We start from the raw sequence: 17,534 nt of genomic DNA, 5'->3' as shown, positions 1-17,534 counted from the left end.
TACACCATGAGTCGTCAGCAGCCAGCCCCCGGACCAATTCTGGCCCGCCAGCGCTTTCTTGGGAAAAAGGAAGTTTCTTGATGATGTAGCAATCTGTGTTCGAAAGAAAAAGGGAGTTTCTTTTGTGGTTGATGCAGCAGTCTGTCTTTATTCCAGTAAAGTGCGCAATCTTTTTTCCAGTAAAGTGAGCAATATTTATTCACATACTCTTTGAAATGTTACCATACATTGTCCCCCCCTACAAAAATGGGATCATCACTTACAAGTATTGCCTATCGCCAATGAGAATCTAAACATGTAAACAGATCCAAAAAAATAAATGATCAACAACAACAAAACATACAACACGATCGATTATGTGGCATGTTCCAGATCTCGGCATAAATTATAAACGTCATTAACATTCACAACTCCTGTGAATCCACAATAAAGAATTCGAAAGTTTGGTCTTATTTTTTGGCTTATTGCTAGTCATTGCGACAGTAATGCGTGGGTGGAAAGTAGAAGAAGTTGCTGCAGCATCTCCATCTTCTAACTAGTCGCATTTTTGCCAAAATACGTTTTTCTTCATCAGTTACAGTACCAACTTCAGCACACACACGTGAACCTCATATAGCAAGATCTCCATGTATGCCTGTGATAACTAAAAACTAGCAAACCCATTTGTTTAACATTTATTTTCTTCCCCAACGCAAAAATATGTATTAAACCGTTTAAATATATATTTATTACATAATAATGAGTAAGAGCTTATTTATTTTTCCGGGCCTGGAGCTATAGGGGGAGCTGCAGCGCCCTCAGCACCCCCCTTCCCGCGCCACTGGGTAGTCATGCTAGCCGCATATTGACGTCCTTGCCGGTCTGCGGTCTGATAAGTATTGTTATTGCCCTCCAGTGACGTCATCTTAAAAAATTAGCAATATTAATAGACATCAACAGCCATGAGGAAATTCATGTAATGTTTAGTACTGATAGAATCAGGACTCCTATTATGAAATTATCTGAGAACAGGAAACCAGTTGAATGTCGTGGTACCAAGACAGTTGATGACAGTTGAAGAATAAAGACTCAAGAGCTCACGGACATTTTGATATCGGGTAGGCCTAATACTTTATAGGACTTAGTACAGGTCAGTACAATTCAGAAGCAGAGAACATATGTTATTGAAAGTGATGATGAAGACTAGACTACTATGGTTTGAATCACTTGTGTTTAACTTTAAATTAAAGCTATTTAAGCTGAGCCCTGTTGTCCGTTTTCTATTGGTCATTGTGACTTGAAGTTAGCAAGTCATTGTTTGCTAGGCAACACCTGAAACACACTGTGTCGTGAGAAGACTTGAGAGCTGAACAAAACAACATGTTTTCTATTTACAATTACCATTCATATTTTGCGTGTTGGTGTAGGTCCTGCACTCTCTCTTCCCTCTGTTGCTGTTCCTCTTGATCCTCTGCCTCTTAACCACTAGAACCCGTAATTTCTTCTCCTCCTCCTCCTCCTCCTCCTCCTCTCTCTATCTCATCCTCTCCACCCTCTGTCTCTAGTATCAGCGGAACCTGACCAGCCCTAGGGGGCTTCACTTGACACTGCCTCTGGGTACCTCATAACCAGGGTGCGATTTGTCCAAAAACCAGAGGGGGGGATGTTTTTTTTTTTTTTTAATCATGAAAAAAAAAAACAAGCAATACATAGCCTAATTCTCTTCATATACATGCATCATATATGTCTATGATATGATAATCGCTGCTAGACGCTCAGTTCTTGTGCTCCCTCTCATTCACGTTGAAATACTGAAACCGAAACTGAAACTTTGAAACTGAAACGCAACTGTTTTGGACAGAACTCGCTAATTCAGTGAACAAAAAAAAAACAGAAGGGGGGTAAATCCCCACCATCCCCCCCGGCAAATCGCACCCTGCTCATAACTTAGATCTGCATCAGGCTGCAACAAGGAAGAACAGTAGGCCACTTCTCTTCTCTTCTCGAAATGAATGTGAAATTATTTATACATGATCTGTTAGATTTGACGATATGGCATTATTATTATTAAGGGGTAACTCCAACTCCACTGTGTAGCCTATTTTTGGAGCAGTGGGCTTGTTTACGGTATAACAGGCTTAGCCTTGGCTAAAGTATATAGCCATCCATGCATTTATTCAACACTGACAGCATATACGTGTTTTCGTGTTGCTGTACATTACCAGTCAAAAGTTTTTTTGAGAAGTGTTTTCTTTACTTTTATTATTTGCTACATTGTAGATTAATACTGAAGACATTTAAACTACGAAATAACACATATGGAATGATGTACTGGACAAAAAAAAGTGTGATGTACCATGTAGCAATAATAAAACTAAAGAAAAAACTTCATATAAAAAGAGAAGGTGTGTTCAAACTTTTGTCTGGTACTGTAGGTCCAATGTCCTCCACCTGGCCACCCCTATAAGCTTCGAGTCTGGGGAGGAGGGGTAGGGGTAGACAACGCTCTCAAATATTTTGAATTTGGAATGCCGTTTCCGGTTTTATAGCGCTTTAAAACGCTCATTGTGTATAGTATACGCTAATAGTACACGCTTGGAGTGTTGTAGTATAACTAACAAGACACCATTAACCTGTGAAGTGATTTTGGTGATATCACTCTGTGTAAGAATGAAATTACTGGTTTTTTAAGGATCACTTTCTGGTGTTGCTCTTTGTGGACGGTCCCTGCGCATTCCTTCGCACATATAGACCAATATTATTTGCCCAGTTCGTAGAATTACTCGTTTTGAGACTTTTGTGTTTCAACAATGTTTCTATTGTGACTTCAACTTTTGATAACTTCTTATCTGTGAATATTTTTCCAACTTTACCGAAGTTTGAGTTCGTCCTATCCGTTGTTCCGTGTTATAACTCCTCCGTCTTACAATGGGCGGAAGTGTATCCTGTTAGCTTACAGGAGCCTTGGATAATAGACTTTAGGACATTAACACATCGTTGTCCACATGAAAGTCCACAATAAACAGAATAATAAACATGATGAAATCCGATATAAACCAACTGATTTTTCTTTTCCTTTTCCCCCGTTAGCCGTAAGCTATTGCAGGCCTGTCAGTTCAGATTTTTCCGGACAGTCAACTATTTCAGGCAAGGCTTGTACTAGGACGTAGTCTATTTGTAAGTAAGGTCATTGTATCCTTAATGGTTTCTATGATTCAAAATCAAACCGTTCTTACAGTGAGACAACAGACTTGTAGCCTAGTCTAGGATCCTCATAATGTCGGGGGCGGACGAACAACTATAACCTAGACTTTGCGGGTACTATATAGTAAGTTAAGTAATACTATCAAATCTATGTTGTTAAAGCACTGATTTAACCGCTTAGAATTAAATGCTGAGATACTCACAAACAATAGTTTCTGGATATATTTCCTGGCTGAGAAAATCTACTTCGTGTTCACAAAATGGAAGAAACGAGTTTAGTTTCACTTTTGCGTGAGTCACATTGTTCCCCTGGTTCTGTTTCACGTGACCAAGCCTAGAGAGGCACCTGACACGTTCACTTCAATTCAACTCAGGTCAATGTCTAGGCATTGGGCACATGTTGAGTGTTATTATTTTAATTGTGAAAATGGCAATGAACTACATCTCGCTTCTTTACGTTGACTAAGTGACTGGCTGTCCACAAAACCCATGAAACAAAAAAGACTAAACAATATGTCTTTGCCAGTAGGTGGCACTGTTGTACAGTCTTTGCCTGTAAGTGGCACTGTTGTGAAGCCACTAAAATTATTCTCTGGTAGAGTTTACTCAGTCAAATGTCCCGTGTGTATGTTCTCTGTCCTCAGTGTCCTGTGTCTATGATCTCTGTCCTCAGTTTCCTGTGTCTATGCTCTCTGTCCTCAGTGTCAAATGTCCTGTGTCTATGCTCTCTGTCCTCAGTGTCAAATGTCCTGTGTCTATGCTCTCTGTCCTCAGTGTCAAATGTCCTGTGTCTATGCTCTCTGTCCTCAGTGTCCTGTGTCTATGCTCTCTGTCCTCAGTGTCCTGTGTCCCTGCTCTCTGTCCTCAGTGTCAAATGTCCTGTGTCTATGCTCTCTGTCTTCAGTGTCCTGTGTCTATGCTCTCTGTCCTCAGTGTCCTGTGTCTATGCTCTCTGTCCTCAGTGTCAAATGTCCTGTGTCTATGCTCTCTGTCCTCAGTGTCCTGTGTCCCTGCTCTCTGTCCTCAGTGTCAAATGTCCTGTGTCTATGCTCTCTGTCCTCAGTGTCCTGTGTCTATGCTCTCTGTCTTCAGTGTCCTGTGTCTATGCTCTCTGTCTTCAGTGTCCTGTGTCTATGCTCTCTGTCCTCAGTGTCTAATGTCCTGTGTCTATGCTCTCTGTCCTCAGTGTCCTGTGTCTATGCTCTCTGTCCTCAGTGTCCTGTGTCCATGCTCTCTGTCCTACACAGGTCGTACATGCTGTGATGATTGCTAATGCTACACAGGTCGTACCTGCTGTGATTATTGCTAATGCTACACAGGTCGTACCTGCTGTGATTATTGCTAATGCTACACAGGTCATACCTGTTGTGATTATTGCTAATGCTACACAGGTCGTGCTGTGATTATTGCTAATGCTACACAGGTCGTGCTGTGATTATTGCTAATGCTACACAGGTCGTGCTGTGATTATTGCTAATGCTACACAGGTCGTGCTGTGATTATTGCTAATGCTACACAGGTCGTACCTGCTGTGATTATTGCTAATGCTACACAGGTCGTACCTGCTGTGATTATTGCTAATGCTACGCAGGTCGTACCTGCTGTAATTATTGCTAATGCTACACAGGTTGTACCTGCTGTGATGATTGCTAATGCTACACAGGTCGTACCTGCTGTGATTATTGCTAATGCTACACAGGTCGTACCTGCTGTGATTTTGCTAATGCTACACAGGTCGTACCTGCTGTGATTATTGCTAAAGCTACACAGGTCGTACCTGCTGTGATTATTGCTAATGCTACACAGGTCGTACCTGCTGTGATTATTGCTAAAGCTACACAGGTCGTACCTGCTGTGATTATTGCTAATGCTACACAGGTCGTACCTGCTGTGATGATTGCTAATGCTACACAGGTCGTACCTGCTGTGATTATTGCTAATGCTACACAGGTCGTACCTGCTGTGATGATTGCTAATGCTACACAGGTCGTACCTGCTGTGATTATTGCTAATGCTACACAGGTCGTACCTGCTGTGATTATTGCTAATGCTACAAAGGTCGTACCTGCTGTGATTATTGCTAAAGCTACACAGGTCGTACCTGCTGTGATTATTGCTAATGCTACACATGTCGTACCTGCTGTGATTATTGCTAATGCTACACAGGTCGTACCTGCTGTGATTATTGCTAATGCTACACAGGTCGTACCTGCTGTGATTATTGCTAATGCTACACAGGTCGTACTGTGATTATTGCTAATGCTACACAGGTCGTACCTGCTGTGATTATTGCTAATGCTACACAGGTCGTACCTGCTGTGATTATTGCTAATGCTACACAGGTCATCCCTGCTGTGATTATTGCTAATGCTACACAGGTCGTACCTGCTGTGATTATTGCTAATGCTACACAGGACGTACCTGCTGTGATTATTGCTAATGCTACACAGGTCGTGCTGTGATTATTGCTAATAATACACAGGTCGTGCTGTGATTATTGCTAATGCTACACAGGTCGTACCTGCTGTGATTATTGCTAATGCTACACAGGTCGTACCTGCTGTGATTATTGCTAATGCCACACAGGACGTACCTGCTGTGATTATTGCTAATGCTACACAGGTCGTGCTGTGATTATTGCTAATGCTACACAGATCATACCTGCTGTGATTTTTGCTAAAGCTACACAGGTCGTACCTGCTGTGATTATTGCTAATGCTACACATGTCGTACCTGCTGTGATTATTGCTAATGCTACACAGGTAGTACCTGCTGTGATTATTGCTAATGCTACACAGGTCGTACCTGCTGTGATTATTGCTAATGCTACACAGGTCGTGCTGTAATTATTGCTAATGCTACACAGGTCGTACCTGCTATGATTATTGGTAATGCTACACAGGTCATACCTGCTGTGATTATTGCTAATGCTACAGAGGTCGTACCTGCTGTGATTATTGCTAATGCTACACAGGTCGTGCTGTGATTATTGCTAATGCTACACAGGTCGTGCTGTGATTATTGCTAATGCTACACAGGTCGTACCTGCTGTGATTATTGCTAATGCTACACAGGTCGTACCTGCTGTGATTATTGCTAATGCTACGCAGGTCGTACCTGCTGTAATTATTGCTAATGCTACACAGGTTGTACCTGCTGTGATTATTGCTAATGCTACACAGGTCGTACCTGCTGTGATTATTGCTAAAGCTACACAGGTCGTACCTGCTGTGATTATTGCTAATGCTACACATGTCGTACCTGCTGTGATTATTGCTAATGCTACACAGGTCGTACCTGCTGTGATTATTGCTAATGCTACACAGGTCGTACCTGCTGTGATGATTGCTAATGCTACACAGGTCGTACCTGCTGTGATGATTGCTAATGCTACACAGGTCGTACCTGCTGTGATTATTGCTAATGCTACACAGGTCGTACCTGCTGTGATTATTGCTAATGCTACACAGGTCGTACCTGCTGTGATTATTGCTAATGCTACACAGGTCGTACCTGCTGTGATTATTGCTAAAGCTACACAGGTCGTACCTGCTGTGATTATTGCTAATGCTACACAGGTCGTACCTGCTGTGTTTATTGCTAATGCTACACAGGTCGTACCTGCTGTGATTATTGCTAATGCTACACAGGTCGTGCTGTGATTATTGCTAATGCTACACAGGTCGTGCTGTGATTTTTGCTAATGCTACACAGGTCGTGCTGTGATTATTGCTAATGCTACACAGGTCGTACCTGCTGTGATTATTGCTAATGCTACACAGGTCGTACCTGCTGTGATTATTGCTAAAGCTACACAGGTCGTACCTGCTGTGATTATTGCTAATGCTACACATGTCGTACCTGCTGTGATTATTGCTAATGCTACACAGGTCGTTCCTGCTGTGATTATTGCTAATGCTACACAGGTCGTACCTGCTGTGATTATTGCTAAAGCTACACAGGTCGTACCTGCTGTGATTATTGCTAATGCTACACATGTCGTACCTGCTGTGATTATTGCTAATGCTACACAGGTCGTACCTGCTGTGATTATTGCTAATGCTACACAGGTCGTACCTGCTGTGATTATTGCTAATGCTACACAGGTCGTGCTGTAATTATTGCTAATGCTACACAGGTCGTACCTGCTGTGATTATTGCTAATGCTACACAGGTCGTACCTGCTGTGATTATTGCTAATGCTGCACAGGTCGTACCTGCTGTGATTATTGCTAATGCTACACAGGTCGTGCTGTGATTATTGCTAATGCTATACAGGTCATACCTGCTGTGATTATTGCTAATGCTACAGAGGTCGTACCTGCTGTGATTATTGCTAATGCTACACAGGTCGTGCTGTGATTATTGCTAATGCTACACAGGTCGTACCTGCTGTGATTATTGCTAATGCTACACAGGTCGTACCTGCTGTGATTATTGCTAATGCTACGCAGGTCGTACCTGCTGTAATTATTGCTAATGCTACACAGGTTGTACCTGCTGTGATTATTGCTAATGCTACACAGGTCGTACCTGCTGTGATTATTGCTGAAGCTACACAGGTCGTACCTGCTGTGATTATTGCTAATGCTACACATGTCGTACCTGCTGTGATTATTGCTAATGCTACACAGGTCGTACCTGCTGTGATGATTGCTAATGCTACACAGGTCGTACCTGCTGTGATGATTGCTAATGCTACACAGGTCGTACCTGCTGTGATGATTGCTAATGCTACACAGGTCGTACCTGCTGTGATTATTGCTAATGCTACACAGGTCGTACCTGCTGTGATTATTGCTAATGCTACACAGGTCGTACCTGCTGTGATTATTGCTAATGCTACACAGGTCGTACCTGCTGTGATTATTGCTAAAGCTACACAGGTCGTACCTGCTGTGATTATTGCTAATGCTACACAGGTCGTACCTGCTGTGTTTATTGCTAATGCTACACAGGTCGTACCTGCTGTGATTATTGCTAATGCTACACAGGTCGTACCTGCTGTGATGATTGCTAATGCTACACAGGTCGTACCTGCTGTGATGATTGCTAATGCTACACAGGTCGTACCTGCTGTGATTATTGCTAATGCTACACAGGTCGTACCTGCTGTGATTATTGCTAATGCTACACAGGTCGTACCTGCTGTGATTATTGCTAATGCTACACAGGTCGTACCTGCTGTGATTATTGCTAAAGCTACACAGGTCGTACCTGCTGTGATTATTGCTAATGCTACACAGGTCGTACCTGCTGTGTTTATTGCTAATGCTACACAGGTCGTACCTGCTGTGATTATTGCTAATGCTACACAGGTCGTGCTGTGATTATTGCTAATGCTACACAGGTCGTGCTGTGATTTTTGCTAATGCTACACAGGTCGTGCTGTGATTATTGCTAATGCTACACAGGTCGTACCTGCTGTGATTATTGCTAATGCTACACAGGTCGTACCTGCTGTGATTATTGCTAAAGCTACACAGGTCGTACCTGCTGTGATTATTGCTAATGCTACACATGTCGTACCTGCTGTGATTATTGCTAATGCTACACAGGTCGTTCCTGCTGTGATTATTGCTAATGCTACACAGGTCGTACCTGCTGTGATTATTGCTAAAGCTACACAGGTCGTACCTGCTGTGATTATTGCTAATGCTACACATGTCGTACCTGCTGTGATTATTGCTAATGCTACACAGGTCGTACCTGCTGTGATTATTGCTAATGCTACACAGGTCGTACCTGCTGTGATTATTGCTAATGCTACACAGGTCGTGCTGTAATTATTGCTAATGCTACACAGGTCGTACCTGCTGTGATTATTGCTAATGCTACACAGGTCGTACCTGCTGTGATTATTGCTAATGCTGCACAGGTCGTACCTGCTGTGATTATTGCTAATGCTACACAGGTCGTGCTGTGATTATTGCTAATGCTACACAGGTCGTGCTGTGATTTTTGCTAATGCTACACAGGTCGTACCTGCTGTGATTATTGCTAATGCTATACAGGTCATACCTGCTGTGATTATTGCTAATGCTACAGAGGTCGTACCTGCTGTGATTATTGCTAATGCTACACAGGTCGTGCTGTGATTATTGCTAATGCTACACAGGTCGTACCTGCTGTGATTATTGCTAATGCTACACAGGTCGTACCTGCTGTGATTATTGCTAATGCTACGCAGGTCGTACCTGCTGTAATTATTGCTAATGCTACACAGGTTGTACCTGCTGTGATTATTGCTAATGCTACACAGGTCGTACCTGCTGTGATTATTGTTAAAGCTACACAGGTCGTACCTGCTGTGATTATTGCTAATGCTACACATGTCGTACCTGCTGTGATTATTGCTAATGCTACACAGGTCGTACCTGCTGTGATTATTGCTAATGCTACACAGGTCGTACCTGCTGTGATGATTGCTAATGCTACACAGGTCGTACCTGCTGTGATGATTGCTAATGCTACACAGGTCGTACCTGCTGTGATTATTGCTAATGCTACACAGGTCGTACCTGCTGTGATTATTGCTAATGCTACACAGGTCGTACCTGCTGTGATTATTGCTAATGCTACACAGGTCGTACCTGCTGTGATTATTGCTAAAGCTACACAGGTCGTACCTGCTGTGATTATTGCTAATGCTACACAGGTCGTACCTGCTGTGTTTATTGCTAATGCTACACAGGTCGTACCTGCTGTGATTATTGCTAATGCTACACAGGTCGTGCTGTGATTATTGCTAATGCTACACAGGTCGTGCTGTGATTTTTGCTAATGCTACACAGGTCGTGCTGTGATTATTGCTAATGCTACACAGGTCGTACCTGCTGTGATTATTGCTAATGCTACACAGGTCGTACCTGCTGTGATTATTGCTAAAGCTACACAGGTCGTACCTGCTGTGATTATTGCTAATGCTACACATGTCGTACCTGCTGTGATTATTGCTAATGCTACACAGGTCGTTCCTGCTGTGATTATTGCTAATGCTACACAGGTCGTACCTGCTGTGATTATTGCTAAAGCTACACAGGTCGTACCTGCTGTGATTATTGCTAATGCTACACATGTCGTACCTGCTGTGATTATTGCTAATGCTACACAGGTCGTACCTGCTGTGATTATTGCTAATGCTACACAGGTCGTACCTGCTGTGATTATTGCTAATGCTACACAGGTCGTGCTGTAATTATTGCTAATGCTACACAGGTCGTACCTGCTGTGATTATTGCTAATGCTACACAGGTCGTACCTGCTGTGATTATTGCTAATGCTGCACAGGTCGTACCTGCTGTGATTATTGCTAATGCTACACAGGTCGTGCTGTGATTATTGCTAATGCTACACAGGTCGTGCTGTGATTTTTGCTAATGCTACACAGGTCGTACCTGCTGTGATTATTGCTAATGCTATACAGGTCATACCTGCTGTGATTATTGCTAATGCTACACAGGTCGTACCTGCTGTGAAATGCTTCACAGGTCGTACCTGCTGTGATTATTGCTAATGCTACACAGGTCGTACCTGCTGTGATTATTGCTATCGGGGACAACTTTAAATCACGTGCTGAGGGGCTACCTGTGTGTGTCGTTAATTTACAGTCTATCTGAAATCATAGACAGGAGAGGAGTTATGTGAAAGCCCAGAGAGCTGTCTCACGTTACCTTGAAACTCAGGGTTTCCCTCCCATGTACAGTATAGTACATGTCCATTCCATTAGTTTGGCAAAGCATTCTTTAGACACCGTTATAAAAATGATTTTCAAAGTTTTAACACGATTGGAAAACCAAAACACAGCCTCTCACTATCCCACTCAAACTCGTATTAATAACATCCATATTAGTTCTGTGGTTTTGCAAAGGTAGTCTAGCTTTCCGATGGATTCCACAAACATTTGGTTATGGGATTGTTTTCCCAGCATGCCTTGCAGCTCAGCGTAGCCCAGAACTGGGAACCAGAGGGGCGCATGAGTACACAGCACTGGGAACCAGAGGGGCGCATGGGTACACAGCACTGGGAACCAGAGGGGCGCATGAGTACACAGCACTGGGAACCAGAGGGGCGCATGAGTACACAGCATCTGAACCAGAGGGGCGCATGGGTACACACAGCATCTGAACCAGAGGGGCGCACGAGTACACAGCACTGGGAACCAGAGGGGCGCATGAGTACACACAGCACTGGGAACCAGAGGGGCGCATGGGTACACAGCATCTGAACCAGAGGGGCGCATGGGTACACAGCATCTGAACCAGAGGGGCGCATGAGTACACAGCATCTGAACCAGAGGGGCGCATGAGTACACAGCATCTGAACCAGAGGGGCGCATGAGTACACACAGCATCTGTATGGGCATCCTTTTCCGTTTCAAAGATGGTTTATATAAATCTGTACTTTGACATGGATTTGATCGCACGAACACTCTAAGATCAAATCTGTGCGTAAGTATGTTTTATAAATGAGGGCCCTGATCTGTATGGGCATCTCTGATGATAACCACTGCCTGGACACATCTTACATGATTAGTGGTCATTCACTGGTCAGTACCAGAGCACCCATTGCTTCACTCTGCCTAATTATAATAGCAACATTGCCCACTAACATCAGCCCAGGCTCTGCTGGGTTTGGCATTAGACTCTGAAGGGTTTGCAGAAGTTGGGATTTTCAGAGATCTCTGCCACTCTGAGGCGTAACCATAGCAATGCCCGAGAGCAGAGAAGAACATTCCTGACCTCTCACACACAGCTGTGGGTTAGCCGCCCCCAGGATGGGAACTGGTTGCTTTATATCTGACGATGGCGTAAGGCCGAAACGCGTCTGTACGAAAATAAACTGGTCTTATTAACATTCCTTTACTCTCACCCGAAAACGCATTTATATATATTTTTTGAAGTAGATCGCGCCTATCCCTACTAATGCTTTATATCTGAGACAGTTTGTCTGTCCAGGCAGCTATCTGGCCTACCTACACACTACACAGCCAGATCACCGTCATCATCATCATCAGAGAGCAGGGTCACTGAGCCAAGTGTTTAAGACTATGTGGTCATTAACTACATACTTTCACGTCTGCTTTCTCAGGTATTTCACACTATATCATCATACATTGTCTTTGAATGTGTCGTGTTAGATTAACATACAGCATTTATAATAATATGTACGTATCTGTTCATACCAGGAGTAGACTAATGATGTATGGAATGTAGCAGTAATTACAGTCCTGCTCACCATTATTGGCACCCCTAGTGAATATATGTAAACAGGCTATAAAAAAATACTGAATACTGAACAATATTAAGAAAGCAGAATGTAGAAGGTCCTACCCCTGAGAGGCCCCTGGGTCCTGAGAGGCTCCACCTCTATCTGCCCCTGGGTCCTGAGGGGCTCCACCTCTATCTGCTCCTGGGTCCTGAGGGGCTCCACCTCTATCTGCCCCTGGGTCCTGAGGGGCTCCACCTCTATCTGCTCCTGGGTCCTGAGGGGCTCCACCTCTATCTGCTCCTGGGTCCTGAGGGGCTCCACCTCTATCTGCTCCTGGGTCCTGAGGGGCTCCACCTCTATCTGCTCCTGGGTCCTGAGGGGCTCCACCTCTATCTGCTCCTGGGTCCTGAGGGGCTCCACCTCTATCTGCTGCTGGGTCCTGAGGGGCTCCACCTCTATCTGCTCCTGGGTCCTGAGGGGCTCCACCTCTATCTGCCCCTGGGTCCTGAGGGGCTCCACCTCTATCTGCTCCTGGGTCCTGAGGGGCTCCACCTCTATCTGCTCCTGGGTCCTGAGGGGCTCCACCTCTATCTGCTCCTGGGTCCTGAGGGGCTCCTGGGTCCTGAGGGGCAAACCTGAGGGGCTCCTGCTACTACACTTACTGTATAGTCACATATCTGCCACGCGTGCTGGAGCCAGGGGAGGAGAAGGAGGAGGAGGAAGAGAAGATAGATAGATAGATAGATAGATAGATAGATAGATAGATAGATAGATTAATTTGTATTAATCCTGTGAGGGAAATTCAATTGTCAAAGCAGCAAGGTAGTAGGAATAGGATTCAAGTATATACATAAACATAACAAAATGAATTAATACAAATTTGAAAAAGAAATAAAATAAATAGATGGTAGATAGAAGGTGGTGGTGGTGGTGGTGGAGGGCAGTGAAGTCACTGACACAACTGGCTTCAGATTGCAGGTCAGATTGTTAATTCCGTACCCAAACTGGCGTGACAGATATTCATATTCCACCCTCTCCTTCACTGGCACTGGCTGAGCTGCGGGTCTGAGTAGAGACCCACTGTGAGGCCCAAAGAGGACGACCCTACATCAATCAGACAGGTCCAGCCAGGTCAGATGAAGAACTCATCAGCCTGCTGCGTGTGGTTCTGACCCGGAGTTGGACCCGGTTCCCCCCCGGCTGTCCTCTCCTCTGGGGCCCTGACGTCTGTGGTTTTGCTGGGACTCCTGGGGCCTCCCGCAGACATCGCAGTGACCTCTGCCCTCTGTTCTGTGCCAGCTGGAGACCCGGGCGCCCACATCCTGGCAGTGCCCGGCGCTGCGGCGTGTGGGTCGGGCAGGCAGCGGCTCAGCTCCCTGGCCAGCGTCTCCAGTGCGGAGGGCCCGACGGTGGCGGGTCTCTCAGCCCGGGAAGGCACCACGGTCCATGTTGGTCTCCGGCTCCTCCTCTTCAAGGAGCAGGAAAGACAGGGAAGAGGAAGAGGAGGGGGGCTGTGCCGACCCGGGGTGGTTGGAAGGGGTTGGGGCGCGGGGCTGCTGCGCTGGCACGAGTCGCAGGAGCTGCCGGGAGGGGTGCTGCAGCAGCTGTTTGAACCCACGCTCTCCCCGCCCCCGATGTTCAGCGGGGCGTACGAGGAGCAGCGCTGCTCCAGCCCAGTCTCGGCCCGTATCCGGCCCAGAGTCACCCGGGTCTCTGCTCTCAGCTGCGCCAGCCTGCCACTGGGGGAGAGGCTTGCAGACACGCTGGAGTGTCTCGGGACGCCGGCTCTGGAGGTGGGCAGGCTGGCAGAGGTCAGAGGGAAAGCAGAGACGCAGGGCTGCTGGGCCTGAACACAGCCCTTCACCTGGGGGAGACACAGAGAGAGAGACAGAGCAGGCTGCAGTCACAGAGGAAGCACTCTACATCACACAACACATCTAGTTAAGCAACAGTTAATTGTTAATTGTTGTATTAATAAAGGAAGTGTAGGATTTGCAGTTTGTCTGCAACAATTTGCGACATTTTGAGGTATGTTTTTTACAGGGAACTATTTTTGGCATCAGCTGCAGTTAGAAAGAAACCCTCGTTCACACAGAACACCCAGATGAAGCCTTAGAGCAGCAGAGCATTAGCGCACGTGCTAAAGGTACCCGGGTGTACAGACAGATGAAGCCGTAGAGCAGCAGAGCATTAGCGCACGTGCTAAAGGCACCCGGGTCTACAGACAGATGAAGCCTTAGAGCAGCAGAGCATTGGCGCACGTGCTAAAGGCACCCGGGTCTACAGACAGATGAAGCCTTAGAGCAGCAGAGCATTAGCGCACGTGCTAAAGGCACCCGGGTCTACAGACAGATGAAGCCTTAGAGCAGCAGAGCATTAGCGCACGTGCTAAAGGCACCCGGGTCTACAGACAGATGAAGCCTTAGAGCAGCAGAGCATTAGCGCACGTGCTAAAGGCACCCGGGTCTACAGACAGATGAAGCCTTAGAGTAGCAGAGCATTAGCGCACGTGCTAAAGGCACCCGGGTCTACAGACAGATGAAGCCGTAGAGCAGCAGAGCATTAGCGCACGTGCTAAAGGCACCAGGTGAACAGGAGACAGGATGCACCTGGGTAATTATACAAATTACAAAAACTAAAAGGATCAAAAAGAATAGTTACCTCTTAGTGCCTCGGTGACATGCCAGGCAGAGTAGTGGTGACAGGCTAGGCAGAGTAGGGGTGGCACTTTAACAAAAGCAAGGCTTTAGTGTAGGGGTTTCAAACTAAATGTTACAACAATAGTATACTGTATCTCTGTCGACTCTGGCGAAGAAAGCCCAGCGGCGCCTCTACTTCCTCCGCAAGCTCAAGAGAGCAAAAGTTCCCACTCCCATCCTGAACACATTTTACAGGGGCACCATTGAAAGCATCCTGTCCAGCTGCATCACTGTGTGGGGCAGTAGCTGCACTGAACACAGCAGAAAAGCACTGCAACACAGCTGCTAGGATCATTTGTGCCCCACTCCCTTCCTTGCAGAACATATACACCACTCGCCTCGATTGCGAGGGACACCAGCCACCCCGCACACAGCCTTTTCAGTCTCCTACCCTCTGGAAGAAGGTAGAGGACCCTCCGTTGCCGCACCACCAGACTCAGCAATAGCTTCATCCACCAAGCTGTCAGGAAGCTTAATTCTCTCCACTCACTCCCCCCAGCCATATCCGACAGTCTGACAAAAAATCACTTAAACCCTTAAAATCACTCAGGACTCTGCACTTTATCACTTTAACCTCTTTTAACTTGCACTGGTAATGTACAATACATCATACAGCTGCCAATACCAATTGCCTTTTTGCACTAAAAAACCCCTCACTTTTAAGTAATAAAAAAACGTTTATCTGTATGTTCTATTTAGTGATATGTTATGTTAAGTTATGTAATGTCTTGCTTGTATACTGTATACTACTTATCTCTAGGAAATGTTTATCTGTTGTGCCTGTGCACTTTATATGTTTCACTGTGGGGAGAGTGGGAAACGTTCTTTCGACTGCTTTGTATGTCTTCACATGTGAAGTAGTTGACAATTTTTTGACTTTGACTCATGATCAGTGGATACAGAACTCTGTAGAATGAAAAACATAATTCCCCCAAACTATACTAGCGACCAATGTCTTACAGAATGGGGGGAATCATAAATATTAGCACCCCCACCTCTGGTGTCCAGGGGGTCCAAAAGGGTTCTGAGTCCAGTGTGGGACTGTGTACATGGACATGAAGTCACATGTCTATGATTTTAGGCTGCCAAACCAATTATCTCTTTATTGTTAGTTTTTCAGTCACTCCATTTGCCTCCAGTCCTCCTGAAAATCTTAAGTCTTTTTGATTTTTTTATTGGTATCCAGAGCATTACAAAATTGAATTTTCACATTGCAAGATACCTTGTATCTTTTTGGCAATTGTACATTCTCAGCATGGTAAGCATATACGCAAGTCAGGGACATTTATATATATATATAAAAAAGAGAATTACATTAAGTTAGTACAATAAAAAAAATGACATATCTGGTTAACCTCCAGGTTATTGCATGTCACATTTATCAAGGGTTTCAAATTCCAAAGAAAAACAAAAATACACCCAAAGAAAGAAAACACTTGACTGTCTCTTGATAACTTGTGCATTGACCGTCTTTGAAGGGTCTGTCTGGTATCTATAGTCTTAATACTATCGGTTTATGACACAGACATGTCAGTCATATGTCACCACACTCATGTCACGTGTAACAGAATGATGACTGGAGTCTGAAGTTGTCCCAGGGTTCAGTGATGTCATCAGAGGACATCTACAAATGGAGCCTCCAAAGCTAGAGGTCACCAGCCTTTCACACACGTCAAGCAGATTCATTATCTTGTTCATTTATAAGCGTATCTATTTATGCATTTACTATTTATTAACTTCCTCTTTCTTCTCTCAAATGAATCACATCAGAATATACATATATATTAAATCAAGACACTTTGTGATAACTGTGATCATATAACCATACACACACACATACAGGTTATTCTGCCACCCCTATACGCCCTGCAGAAGTTGGCATATAGATAACTCCTTTTCCAATCACCACCATGAAGAAAGTGCTTAGTTCAACTCTGATTAAAGTAACACTATGGAACAATTTCACTGTAAAATAACAGCTTAAAAAAAGGGTGTCTAGCTTGCCACCCAAGTTCCACTAGTGTCAGGATATTCCAGGTATTTAGTGATAGTTGACTAGCTGTGCAGCAGCGTAAACGTTAACTACCGTAAGGGGAGCTCCATGCAAATTCCTCTGTTGTAGGGCTTTAATGTTGACTGGAAGCCGGGTAAAACTACAAGAAATACAACACAATATGTAATGTACCTATATGAGCTTAAATATCAATCAAATGTATAATGAAATGATATTTGAGTATTAGGTGTGTCAACGCTATGCAATTCCTAGCGTGCACCTTATCATTGATCAACGTATGTATTTAAGTTAAACTGTTGACAATGGATTATCACATCCAACTTAATGCATTAAGGGTTATTTTATGCTAATACAAGCACATGTAATATTAATTGCAAATTACAAGTTAAGTCTAGCATTAAACCAACTAATAAGGTCAACAAATCTGT

At 44.6% G+C, this 17,534-nt stretch overlaps 1 protein-coding gene across 1 annotated transcript in view; it reads right to left on the bottom strand.

The window, feature by feature from the left end:
* The window catches only part of LOC308368185 (uncharacterized protein), a gene marked incomplete at its 3' end in the record, with an annotated part of 84,676 nt that extends 84,606 nt beyond the window's left edge, over positions 1–70 (bottom strand). The window contains exon 1 of the mRNA XM_080842292.1: positions 4–70. The remainder of the gene's footprint in view (positions 1–3) is intronic.
* Positions 71–17,534: the final 17,464 nt, after the last annotated feature.

The sequence above is a fragment of the Sprattus sprattus genome (genome assembly GCF_963457725.1).
Source record: "Sprattus sprattus genome assembly, chromosome: 1".
Classification (NCBI taxonomy): Eukaryota; Metazoa; Chordata; class Actinopteri; order Clupeiformes; family Clupeidae; genus Sprattus; species Sprattus sprattus.
This window is presented reverse-complemented; position numbering and strand designations above follow the sequence as displayed.